At 44.0% G+C, this 13558-nt stretch overlaps 1 protein-coding gene across 1 annotated transcript in view; it reads right to left on the minus strand.

Moving 5' to 3' along the window:
• HAS2 (hyaluronan synthase 2) overlaps window positions 1-8494 on the minus strand; it is a 29817-nt gene extending 21323 nt beyond the window's left edge. The window contains 1 exon segment of the mRNA XM_004000089.5: window positions 7834-8494. The gene's annotated coding sequence lies outside the window, so the exon portion shown is untranslated.
• Window positions 8495-13558: the final 5064 nt, after the last annotated feature.

Raw genomic sequence — 13558 nt, forward strand, 5'->3', positions numbered from 1 at the left:
AAGGACAAGTTAGAAAACTCTTTTTCCCGTTATTATGGAAAATGGGGAATTGACACTCAGGTACAGATACAAGATTAGCCAACACGCAGAGAGATTTCTGGGTTCTTAGACTTTTCTGCGTGGATGCAGCTAAAAGGGACAGAGAATGGGGTTATCCCAGAGAAAGCTGGTGGTTCCATCTATGCAACAGCATGTTATCACCGCCTACAGCCAAAATCCTGCTTTACCTTAGGAAAGGCACTGCTACATTCATTGTTCCACCTGCAGAGCAGATAGATAGAAGCCTTGCTGTGAGCTCACATACCCCAAGTAGGACTCTATAGGTCAATGGATATCGGAACCTTTCTTCCTCCTATTCTTTCTATTAACCAGAAGGCAAGGTGGGATGAGCTGGAATGACAGCCGCTCCCATGGCACTAAGGGGTGCAGGGGTGAGAACTGAGTTCCCAAAGCTTCATAAAGTGGTCCTTCTGTTTTAGATTTGGGGAAAAAGAGGAAGTGAATTCAAATTAGTCATCAGCATCTGGGAAAGGCTACAGAGTTAGAACTAAGGGATATCTCTTCAGAGAGGTCTCAGCTTACCATTCTCTTCTAAAATGTCTCCTCCACCCTACCTTCTCTTCACTCTCCCCGGACCACACTTGATTTTCTAACTAGCCCTATGTACGTTCTATGGCTACAGGGACTTGATTATCTCAATCAACTGTGTGTTCTTGTACCAAAGACAGAGGCTGGCGCATAGCAGGCATACAATAAATATATTTTGAATAAATGAGTAACTCCTTTTGCACTTGGGTGGGTCCCTTTCCTTTCTTTACTGCAGTGGCAATGAATATATGTTGAACCCTTAATACCCCTCATCCTAAAGGGGTTTTTTTCTTTCTTTTTCTTTTAATTATTTTATTTTTTTAAGTTTTTTTTTATTTTGAGAGAGAGAGAGTGAGCACAGAGAGGAGAGTAGAGGGGAGAGGCAGAGAAAGGAGAGAGAGAGAATCCCAAGCAGGATCTGCACTCTCAGCACAGAGCCTGATGTGGGGCTCAAACCCACGAAACTGCAAGATCATGACCTGAGACGAAACCAAGAGTCAGATGCTTAACAGACTGAGCCATCCAGGTGCCCCTTTTTTCTTTCTTTTTAAAAGACAAGTTCCATAATCTCTTGCCCAGCTACCTAAACGTAATGGTTTGTAAGAAGTACCAGACCAGCTGTAGACCTTTGGATAATAAAGTTAGAAAAGGCAAATGGCCCTCCAAAAGCGTTTCCAGAAACTGTCAGTTACAATTTGAGGAACCTTATGAATTTAGGGGTCAAGTGTGGGTCATGGGGGATAATGAGATCATCTTTTATCTACTTGAAATCTGGAACTCTTAGAATATTTATGGTGCATTGATCCATACACTGTTTTGCGTTCGGCTCTAATAACGTGCGCGCGCGCGTGTGTGTGTGTGTGTGTGTGTGTCCTGGTCCCTCTGGAACCAGACTGAATTGGGATAGATTCCTGGCTTTTCCTTTTAATGGCATGGCAACATTGGGAAAGCCACATAATACTTGCCACCTTTAGCTTCTTCATCTATAAAATGGAAATAATCCCACTGACTTCACACAACAGATTCTTAATTTAAAAGAGAGAACTCATTTAAGTACCTAAAAAGAATTATCAACAGCTAGAGCTCAGTGATGTTAGATCTCTGCCACTTGTTGCCTGCCCACCAACTACCTAATCAGCTTGACTCACTCCCCTGCCCTCTAATCCACTGCTAGTTAACTGTGGCATAGGGAAAAGACTAGCAGGACTGGGAAGAAATGGGTTCAAGCCCAAGTTTGGCCTCATATTAGCTACCTGACTTCAGGCAAATCACCTGAGGGTTCCTGTGAATGAGTCATGTGTCCTTAGACAATCGATTATCTCTGAACTTCAAATTTTAGGGACAGGATGGCAACTTTATTTTCATATTGTAGCCACCCATAGCTGAGTGTCTATAAGAAGGATGAATGTAGGTTGCAATGTGGGCATGTTCTTCATCATGGTCATCTGAAGGAGAAGTACAAAGAGTACATTTTTGGTATCTACTCCTGAGCCTCAGTTCCTCATCTGCAAAATGGGAGTGCAACTTTTTTGCAGGCTTACTGTAAGTAGGTAAGGACTATATATATTTAGTGCAGCTTCAATGGGATACTAATGGTTTTGATGTAAAGGAAGAGTAACTTAAAGGATAAAGTACACTTGTCTCTGTTCCTCATTATATTCTCAAATCCACTGAAGACCAAGTTGGTGTCTTTTTAACTTGTAGCCGATATTTACACATACAAAGGCTCAAAGGCCAAAAGGAGATACATAAAGAATATTTGTTTAGAAAATGCATTGCTGAAAATCACATCTCATAAAGAGCAGGACTGGTTCTGGAACACAGGTTTTCTTTACCCCTAAACTCATTGTATGGAGGATGGGGCGGCTAAGCCTCAAATCATATGTAGATCAGAATTAAGAATATTAACTTAGGCAGGTGACACTGGCATGGAGCACGGAAACCCACATCTTTATACTACAAGACATTCTTTGCTTGTAGACATTTGCCTGCTAACAGTGGATTAGGAAACCATGGTGGTGAGCAAAGGTTAAAAAGTCGTGGTTCCCAAATTTTGATGTACGTCCAAATTAACTCGGGGGATCTGTAAAAATTACTGATATGCGGCTCCTACAACATCCAGAGTTAATTGGTAGGGGGTGCTAACAGGGCATCAGTAATTTTCAAATCTCCGTAAGTGATTCTAATTGCAACGAAGTTTGGCCATCACTGGGTTAAAGTCTAAGAAAACCCCAGTGATTTATTTGGATCGATATGCATTCCTCCATGCATATTGCCTCTGCTACTGTCCTCAACTAGAAATCCGAAAAAGTACCAAACGGAGCCTCTCAATAGTCTTCACATTAGAGAACATTACCCTCTGGGACATATTAGAGCACATGACCCTCATCTTTTCCCCTTCTGACCTCCTCTCCCTCTCTGGCTTTGAAGTTGGCCTTTGTCTCTCCAGTCCCACTGCATCGATCCTGACAGAGACCCTGGAGCCAAGCTCGCAAGGTTAGGCAATAAGCCTTTCAAAGGCCTTGTCACCCCAGCTGTGTCTGCACCCACAGCTGTAGGTTTCGGATTTCTTCCTCATTTGTACCATCAGCAATGATCCATGACCCCCAGGATGCCAATTCGCCCCACTGCCCTATTGGTTGAGTTTCACCGCCATAAACTTCATCCTAGAGTTCAGTGTGGCAAAGGGGAGAAAGTTTGCAAAAACAAAAAAAACAAAAAACAAAACAAAACTTGGCATGGAATCTTAGTTCTTGAAGTTCCTCCATTGGCTCTTGGGCACACTATCTTTTAGGTCAACACCCATGTAACCATATGTGCCACAAGTGCCAAGGCTCTTCACAAAATCCTTCCTGATCTCTCCCAGATGTGATTTCTCCTCAATTTAAGCCCTCAGAAAACTTGACTAGTCCAGCCACAGCATAGTCCAGTTCAAGGGCATTATATTCAAGATTTATTGGATTAAATTTCATCCACACTCCTCACTAAACACTGTGACTTTGATTGAGTTGTTCAACCTTTCTGAAGCAAGATTCCTTTAATTACAAAATTTTCTTGATGCGGGTTTGGCCCATATACATTAGATATAATGTATATAAAATAGGGGAGCCTGGGTGACTCAGTGGGTTAAGCATGGGACTTTGGCTCAGGTCATGATCTCACGGTTCATGAGTTCGAGTCCCATGTGGGGCTCTGTGCGGATAGCTCAGAGCCTGGAACCTGCTTCGAATTCTGTGTCTCCCTCTCTCTCTGCCCTCCCCCACTCACTCTGTCTCTCAAAGTATCTAACTCAGTGCCTGATACATTTTAGACATGTAATAAACAGTAGCCATTATTTCACTTTTTATGGGTCCTCTTCTATCTTGCCTTACAGTGTGGTTATTTATAGACTTCTTTGAGTATATTTTTTGTGTGACAAATTCCATTAAAATGTGAACTGCATCTTGTTTTTGTTTTTTAGTTTGCAGTAAAATGATGCATTTTAGAGGCATTCTTTTGTAAATATTTTATTATTTAAGTTAAAGAAATATTTAAGAGTGTGACCTCATTATATTTGTTTTGACTTCTATACCAACAACATTTTTCTAGATTGTGAGGGGCGCCTGGCTGGCTCAGTCAGTAGAGCATGCTGCTCTTGATCTCGGGGTCAGGAGTCCAAGCCCTACTTTGGGTGCAAATTCGAAAGACAGATTGTGGACAAGGCAGTATATATACAACTCTATAAATCTATATGTATTGGTGACATTCAAGATATACTTGAATAATTTAAGGTATATGCCGTGGGGCGATACTTATTCTAGGCAGATTGCCACTGGAGAGAAAAGGATTAAAACCAAGTTGAGGTGGCGGTGATTTTTCTACAGGGAGCTGTCTCCCCCAATCAGCTGTCGTACTAGCTGCCACTGGCTCTGTCCTTGCAGGCTCCTAGTGGAACACAGCCTGAGTGAAGGTGGATTTAAAAACAAAAACAAGCAAAAAAAAAACAAAACAAAACAAAAAACAACCAAAAAACAAAACAGAACCCAGAAAGAGACAGTGGAGTTTATGATCTGTTCCCCAATTACATTAACTCATCACTCCCATATTATGTAACAGTCAGGATGCTGATAATGTAACAAACTACTTGCTCTTAGATTGAAAAATGTAACTGTGTGACTAAGCCACAGGGATAAAAGGTACAGCGTAGGGAACAGAATCCCTGGTATTGCAATATGTTTGTAGGATACCAGGGGCAGGGGGAGCTACATTGGTGGTGAGCACAGGATGAAGAGCAGACTTGTTGAGTCACCATGTTATACACCTGAAACCAATGTAACACTGTGTGTGAACTATACTTCCATTTTTAAAACTATGACAATGTAACATAGCTTTGCCAAAGGAGACCTACACATGCTCCCCAAGGGCTTTCCCCACAGTTCCAATAATAGATACTAAATGAATCAGTCTGTGCTTAAAATGTCAAAAAAAAAAAAATTGTTTTAAAAGAAAGCTGGTCAGGAAACCATGTGTAAAACAAGAGTTTATGAAATTCAAAACTGTGAGGCTATTCTATAAACCTACCAAAAGTTACTAGTTCCAATCTGACTTACTTTCTAGTAAGTTTCTTATTCGTTTGCTGCCCAAGTCCTGTGTTCCAGGAAGGTTAACCTACTACATCTTTGCTTTGTGGAGAGTGACATGCAAATTGGATGCTAATCGTCTATTTAAGAACTTCATTTTTATAAGCTGCATAACTTTCTCTGGTAAAGAGTTAGTTCCAGGTACAACACAAGCAACTGAGGTAATATACTTTTGTCAATGTATCTACAAGACAGTTTTCTATTCCCCTCAGGAAATACATAAATTAAAAAATGTGAATAGGAGTAATGATATTCTAATGACAATGCTATCATCCAGAAATATTTACCTAGAATTCTGAATACTTGTTCCAAAATTGCGAACTCACACATGACATAATATAGACACTAACATAGGCACGTTAAAGAGTTAACCTTTTAATGAAAACGTAAAAGGGCCAAGAAGTGGGAAAAACCTGAGATGTGGCATGATGGATATTAAAAATGTAGCACCTCAGTGGTTCCTGTAATCGTATCTAGCAACTAGAAAAACTCAGCAAAAATATAATTAATGAGTCAATTTGCACACATTGGTATGAAAAGAAAAAGTTTAGAATTTAAGTATTCTTTTCAATCCTATTCTGTAAAATTTAAAACAGTATCTACAAATAATTTGATGGACACAAATATTTGTCCTAGCCAATTCTATATAAATGCACATTTTAATTTTAAACCTTTCGTCACTGCATATGTGTTTGAATAAGTGTTGACCTTTTAAAAAGTGGTTTAAAAAAACCTTTCTAAACAATTATAATCTTGTTTAACACTTCCAAAGGTACATTATCATACTCCCTCACTGCAGTGAAAAATCTGCGAGGGGAAAAAAAAAGGGGGGGGGGCTTGAAATCTACAAAGGGCAGCGAAGTCTTTCCCCCTCTTGGCAGTCACCTCAGTTTCTCAGCAAAGCCCAACTACCAATACCCTTCACTTTACTCTGAATACTGAGCTGAGAGTCTATATATACTCAGGCCTCCAGTTCGGGAAAGCCCTTCGCGGCCAATCAGGGCTCCCCGACCTATTGCGTCACACCTCCCCCGCAGGGTGTGACGTCAAAGGCAATCCCAGGCCAGCCACGTGGGTTGGAGCGCAGCGTTTCTGGGCAGCAGCTCGGGAGACGCCCGGCTGCAACGGTCCCCAAGCGTGGGGAACCGGGCAGGGAGGGGCCGGCAGGGCTCCCACACGCACCTTCTGGGCGCGCGGCTGCAGCGGCTCGCACGCCCTGGAGGCGCGCAGGGTCGCCGAGTCCAAGTACTCCGCGCGCGCGTTCGGGGGATGGAAAAAGAGGCGCTGGCACCTAAGCCGGTGTAATAGGACCCGGGTCTTGTAAACCCTCCTCCCCAGGCACCGCCTCTCCGCTCCCAGCCCCTCTTTCCAGCCTTAATTATCCTTTCAGCGCCGTTTCCCCTCGGCTGCGTTTCCCTGGCCGGAGGGGAAGTGCTCTCTCGCCTCCCCGTCCGGCCCGCGCACAGACCCTCCTTTCAGACCCGCCCTCCAGTTCACGGGGACCCGTTTCGGAGCCCTAGCTCACGCTGGGCGGGAACCAGCGTGACCAATTCCGCCCAAGGTGTTGATTATCCATCCCAACCCTGCCTCTGGCTCGCCTCCCACTTCGCCCCAGCTCCCGCGCGCCCCCGTCCCCCCTCCCCAGGCCGGGCGCTGGGGACGGCACCCCCAAGCCCCCCACCCGCGCGGCCCCGCGCTGCAGCTGCGAAGAGAAGCGCCAGCGTGCTCGGTGCCACGTCGGAGTTGGCTCCCGGGACGTTGCAGCTGCCTGCGCTGCAGCGCGCGGTCCCCACGCACGCCCTGCCCCCGGGCGGCGGCGAGCAGAGGTTTCGCGCGCCCTCCTCCCGCTCGGGTCGGCGGCTGCCACCGCTTGTGTCCGGGACCCCCGGCCCAAGTAAGGCTTCCGGAGCCGGGCTGAGCCCGGGCAGACCGAGCCTGACACTGCCTTGGGGTCCAGGGAGTGCAAAGGACGGGAAGCCCGGGAAAGTGGGAGTGGCCGAGCGAGGCCGGTAGCTGCGAGGAGGTGGCGAAGGACCCTCCTTCTCGGAGGGTCTCGGCTCCCAGGAGCTGGGAGCCCAAATCACTTTAACCCTTTGCATTCCAAGTAAGAAGCGGGTTTCCCACTTACAAGTAAAAGGCACTGAGCTGGCTGTTTCAGGGTTTTCCTCCCGACGTAGGGGGGGGGGGGGAGAACGGAAGGGAAGGGATGGGAAGGGAAGGGGCAAAGGGAGGGGGGTGGCTGTGCGGAATGCATTTTCCTTGCACAGTGGAAATTCTGGTTTCCTAGCCCGGGAGCCCCTCTGCGGCTCCGGAAGATGAGGAGTGGAAAAGTACATCTCGGGACGTGCAGTCTTTCCCAGGCGGAGAGGTTACCTGTGTTCCCAGAAAGGCAGCGGATTTCTGCCGAGCGCCGCAGGGATGGGGAAAGCCAGGGTTATATTGCCAAGCCTGACAGTGATCTGAAATATCCCCTGATTTTCAGTCTGTTGGAAATTATCAGACCTCAAACTTCTCTGTCGAAAACTAGCTTTACAATTTTTTTAACACTTATGTGGGTAATTTCTTCCCTCTCCCTGGCCTATTCGGGGGCCCTCCTGGTTCACCATATCGCGCCAGTGTAACGTACCTTGTTCAGCTCTTGGTCATAAAGTTGTCCTCAGACTGTCTGTGTGGTCCCGGAGGGTCGGTGGCGGGCAGTTTCCAAAATTGAGGTAATAAGAGATCAGATGAATTTGAGACGACCGGCCAAAAAAAATAAAAAATTTAAAAACAACATTTAAAAAGGATGGGGGGGTAGTCTGAAATGTTTGGTTCACCCCCACTTTAAAAGGAAATTTCACCACTATTCTTTTTAATATTTCCGTTGCACTTCAGTCTAATTCTTAAAAGAAAAATTTGTGCTTTAAAAATAAATTAACTTTATTTTTATTTTATTATCATTATTATTATTATTATTATTTTGCTCCAGTTCCCCCTCCCCTGATAACGGAAAGTCTCTTTTCTCTTTCGTATCAAGAAAAGCCCGGTGAAGTCTCAGCAGAACCCAGGAAGCGCAGAATCGGGAGAAAGTCTTTGGCTGGGGCTGGTTCAAGTCCCTGGTTCAATGGGCTGCTGGAAGCCAGGACTGGGTAATTCTTTCCAGACGTCTTGACTTCTCCTTCCTCGCTGTTGTTGCCTTTCTGCCTCCTCCAACTTAAGGGGGTCTTAACAAGGGAGCTGGTGGGTGTTTTAATAGGGCGGAGGAGGGAGTGGGGGTTGAGGGGAGTGGAGAAGGGAGGTGCGGACTGGGGAACCCGGGGGGAGGGAACTGGGAGCGCGGGCGGGCGGGCGGGAGGCGGGGAGGGGGAGAGGAAGAAAGAGAAATTGGCCATTCAAAGCCCTCTCTGAGCTAGAGGCCGGTTCTAAACTCCAATGAATTCAATTAACTTGATTGCTAACGTGTGCAGAGAAATGCACTGCGCACAGGCTGGCCACCACCTGATTCCCTCCTTCCCTCCAGCGACGGAGCTGGGAGGCCGCGCTTTGCAGAAATCCCTCAGCTCCGGTCTGAGTTACAAGGATTCCCTCTTCGCGATAAACTCCCCAAACGGTTTAACTAATTTGCTGTGAGGCCAAATGGTGCCCTTAGGCTACTAAGTAACAGCCCTGGGGAGAGATAGCTGGGAGGGGTGTGTGTGTGTGTGTGTGTGTGTGTGTGTGTGTGTGTGTGTGTGTGCGCGCACACCTGGAACCTCCGAACGCCGGCAGCGACTCCAAATAAAATCGGCCACAGGTCTACCGCGTGTTAACCCTTTCTTCCCAGTAGCTCAAAAGTTTCTTAGCAGGCGTCAAGTGTCAAAGTCCTCCCTACACAGAAGTTTCGGTCTTGGGTGGCGGGAAAAGTGGAAACATAGTTATATTTTTTTCCTTCACTTGGCCTCCTCACGTAAAAACACGCAAGCAGCGAGCATTATAAATATAACAATAAAAATCGTGCTCCGTAGAACTCGAAAGTAGCGCGCTTAGAAAAAGCCATTTCCAAGGGAATGGCTTAAATGACTTCTGCTTCTTTCGAGCTTTCTAAGAAGATAACGAGTCAAAATACTTATATTTGAGACGCTCTTTTCTCCATCTTTTCCCCAACGCCCTAAAGCTGGAAAGAGTCTTCCCGGTTACTCTTTTCCCCTTTCTTTATTTCTCTTTGGTCCTCGCCAAAGCGTCTCCTGATGACTTAAAATGGACACTAGGTGGCACTGTTTAGGAAAAAATGAGAGTGGGTTTACAAATTCACTAATTTGGCCATTGAAGGTTCCGCTGTAATTATTGCAGGGTAAAAAGAGATTTCTTTCCTTTCCTTTGCTCCCCCCCCCCCCCCCCCGCCTTCCAAGGATCCTCTGAAGTGTGAACTGCTTTGGAACTCAGCTAGGTCTTGAAAAGTGGGGTCTTGCTCCTTATCACGTATTTTGGACAATAAGGAACAAGTCAAAACAGAAAAGTCGAGTAAACTAGGAACGATGCTTTTCAACAAGTTCGCGCTGGGTGTGGTGTTAGGGGATGTGCTTAGAGGTCAAGAATTTTATTGCAATACCAGGCCAGGTAGTCAGCCAACCCAGTCCCCAGGGGCCGACCTGCAAAGTACCGCGCGTTTCCGCCCCACCCGCACCACCACCCCCCCTCCCGCCGCGGTTACACCTCTGGGAAGCATTGCCCTGGCCTGATGACTTCACGCTGGTCTGGGGAAACCCACTCACTAATTTTCCCCAACAAATCTTCAAGGCTTCAGCCTTTGTGTGAACACTGCCTGAGGTGATTCAACTCTTGAGGAACTGGCTTAAATTTGAGAGCCGGATTCATCCCACTTAGACTGGTTCTTGAAATTTAGTTGTATGATAGTTTTTAAAGGCTAAGTTGTAACTGAAAATATATTATCTGGGGGAGCGCCTGGGTGGCTCAGTCAGTTAAGCGTCTGACTTCGGCTCAGGCCATGATCTGGCGGTTCGTGGGTTCAAGCCCCTCCTGGGGCTCTGTGCTGACAGCTCGGAGCCTGGAGCCTGCTTCGGATTCTGTGTCTCCTCTCTGCCCCTCCCCCACTCATGCTCTGTCTGTCTCAAAAATAAAGCGCTAAAAAAATTTATTAAAAAAAACATATTATCTGACTTATGTACTCTTACATATAATGCGGATTAAGCCGATTTAGGAGTACGGTGAAAACTGTGGGTGTCAAGTGTCTAGCTGTGGGACCCCACAGGTACACTCAATCTTAGCTCTAAATTTCTATGCTTATTATTTGTAATGCAGAATTGCAGATTTTTGCTCAGTAGCACTTAGCTGCCCCTTTGCTAATAGTTCCAGCAATAAGAACCTTTAGTAAAACTGGGTTTCTTTATTAAACAAAAGCACATTTGTTGTTTGTCCCCTTTTACTTGCAATTCATGGCCCATAAAGAAAAAGTAAAATGTTACCTGACTGTGAATGAATATAAAACCTCATTACATATCCATGCATTTCTCTCAGTTCCCCCTACCTCAAGAGAATAGGGAAAAGGCTAGTACAATTTCAAGCCAGAAATGAAAGTTCCTCAAGGGTAGAATATTATATATATATTTAAATATATCAGATTTTCTTTTTTTTCTTTTTTAATGTTTATTTTTGAGAGAGAGAGAGCGCGCGCTTGAGTGGGGGAGGGACAGAGAGAGAAGGAGACACAGAATCCAAAGCAGGCTCCAGGGTCTGAACCGAGAGCACAGAGCCGGATGTGGGGCTCAAACCCAGGAACCATGAGATGGTGACCTGAGCCGAAGTTGGATGCTTAACCAACTGAGCCACCCAGGTGCCCCAAGAGAGACCTGAAACCCAAACCCTATCTTTGATTTGGGACTGTGTGATGTGGAATCTGTGTGATCCTGGAAGCGTATTCACCTCACTAGACCTTTGTTTCCTAGTTGGGAAATGAAGAAAACACCTGCTTTACACTGTTGTTATGATGATATAATTTGTCAAATTAGGAGATAAGGGTAGGGCTAAAATCGACTCTTAGGTAATGCAAGCTAGGGGTTCCAAATATAACCTAGTGGTTTCTAATAGAACCGTTGTGGGTATTCAAAAAACAGTACCCTTCTCCTGGCTTCCTATTCTGTATATTATTCTTGATGAGCATTGACTGAGGTTTTACCCTATGCTCATTTATTTGACCTACTTCAGCTTCCTGCTGTCATCTCACTGAATCTCATGGATTGAATATTTCTCTGTGCCCATGGATACACCCAAACCTTCACATTTAACCAAAATTCCCTTCTGAGTCGTAGGCCTGAATTATGGCCACCAGCCATGTAGTACTGATCCACAAGCAGCAAATTAGGGGACATGAGATTCAGTTACACAATCTACAGCACCAACCACCTGAATAACATTCGATAATTAATTTAAAATATAACGTCTATTTTAAACATGAGCTATTTGGATCAGCAGATGACAGGTGTTTCAGGTTTTGACATCCTAACTCCTACCTTATACAACTTCTACTTATTATGTTGTCAACTACGCAAGACAACGTAGCAAAGAAATTCAGAGGTAGGAGTTTTCCTTTAGTTAATGTGAGTTAGTATCTTGTTGCTGATCTCCCTCCTCCCACATCACAAAAGAAGTGCTCACTATGTCTGAGAGGCAGTTTCCAGAAAAAGGATTTAGTACCTTCACAATTCCATGCATAAGGGGCTCTCAACTTTTTGATGTAAAGGACCTCTCTATACATTCTTAAAAATTATTGCAGACTTCACAAAGCTTTGCTTATAGGGTTTATATTTATCAATATTTACCAGATTAGATATAAAAGCTGACTGAAAGTTTTAAAATATTTACTAGTTCATTTAAAATAATAATAAACACAATGGCTTGTCAACTTAATAACGCTTTTGTGAAATGTAACATTGTTTTCCATTTTTGCAATCTCTACTATCTGGCTTAATAGCAGACAGCTGGATTCTCATATTTGCTTTAACATCCAATTGTTGTTTTGACTGAAGTATATAAAAAAATCTGGCTTCAAACAGATATGTAATTGGAAACTGGAGAAGTATCTTAGTAGTCTTTTTAGATATTCTTTGACACTATGTCAAAACTTGACCAGTAATAATTTTTTTTATTTTTTATTTTTATTAAAAATTTTTTTTAATGTTTATTCATCTTTGAGAGACAGAGAGAGACAGAGCATGAGTGGGGAAGGGGTAGAGAGAGGGGGAGACACAGAATATGAAGCAGGCTCCAGGCTCTGAGCTGTCAACACAGAGCCTGACACGGGGCTTGAACTCAAGAACCGCGAGATCACGAACTGAGCCAAAGTAGCATGCTCAACAGACTGAGCCACCCAGGCGCCCCAATAATTTTTTTTTAAGTAATAAAAATAATAAATTTTTTTCAGTGTGGGGCTCAAACTCAGGATTCCAAGATCAAGAGTCTCATGCTCTATGACTAAGCCAGCCAGGTATCCCAACAAATAGTAATTTTATTTTTATTTTATTTTTCTAATGTTATTTATTTGTGGGGGTGGGGCAGAGAAAGAGGAAGACAGAGGATCCAAAGGAGGCTCTGCCCTGGCAGCAGTGAGCCCCAGGTGGGGCTTGAACTCAGGAACCGTGAGATCATGACCTGAGCCCAAGTCGGACACTTAACCAACAGCTTAACCAACTGAGCCACCCAGGCGCTCCCAAATAGTAATTTTATAAAGGTAAGTTGCAATGTTGTATCTGAAACAATAGTAATGTAAATAAAAAATAAAACAATAGGAATGAACTTTGTATACTCTGGTACATTAAAATCTGTTGGTTTACTTTACAATTTAAATGCATCCTTTACAACCATTCATGAATTTACATTGTGAATTGATTCTTTGGAAAATACCCTTTCACTGAGTAATGCAGGATTTTCAAATGTTGATGTATTTCCTTATTCTATATACATTTGAGATGTAACATTCTCTAAACCCTAAGACTGTACCCCAGTAGGGATTAAAACACAGCATTTTTCAGCTTTACAAAACATAGAAGTTTGTGAGTCTGAGCTGTGCAAAAATGGAAAGAAATTGAACTGGAATTTAGTTTTCTAGATCCCAGTTTGGATAATGTGAAGGAGTTTCCAGAATCACATAGATATCAGACTACTTTTCGTGTTAATTCCAAGGCTAAACTTTGAGGCTCTCTTTTTCATTCAGACCAAATTTTGAAAAGGGTATGGCTAACTGTGTTTATGACTAAATTTGAAGATGTGAATATAGGGAGATATGGAAGCATCTATCAGACATCCAGGAAATTAGAATAAACACATTGGAAAAGACCAAATACTTATTGATTCACTGATAAAGGTAGAAGAGGATAGTT

Source organism: Felis catus, chromosome F2, assembly GCF_018350175.1.
Source record: "Felis catus isolate Fca126 chromosome F2, F.catus_Fca126_mat1.0, whole genome shotgun sequence".
Taxonomy (NCBI): Eukaryota; Metazoa; Chordata; class Mammalia; order Carnivora; family Felidae; genus Felis; species Felis catus.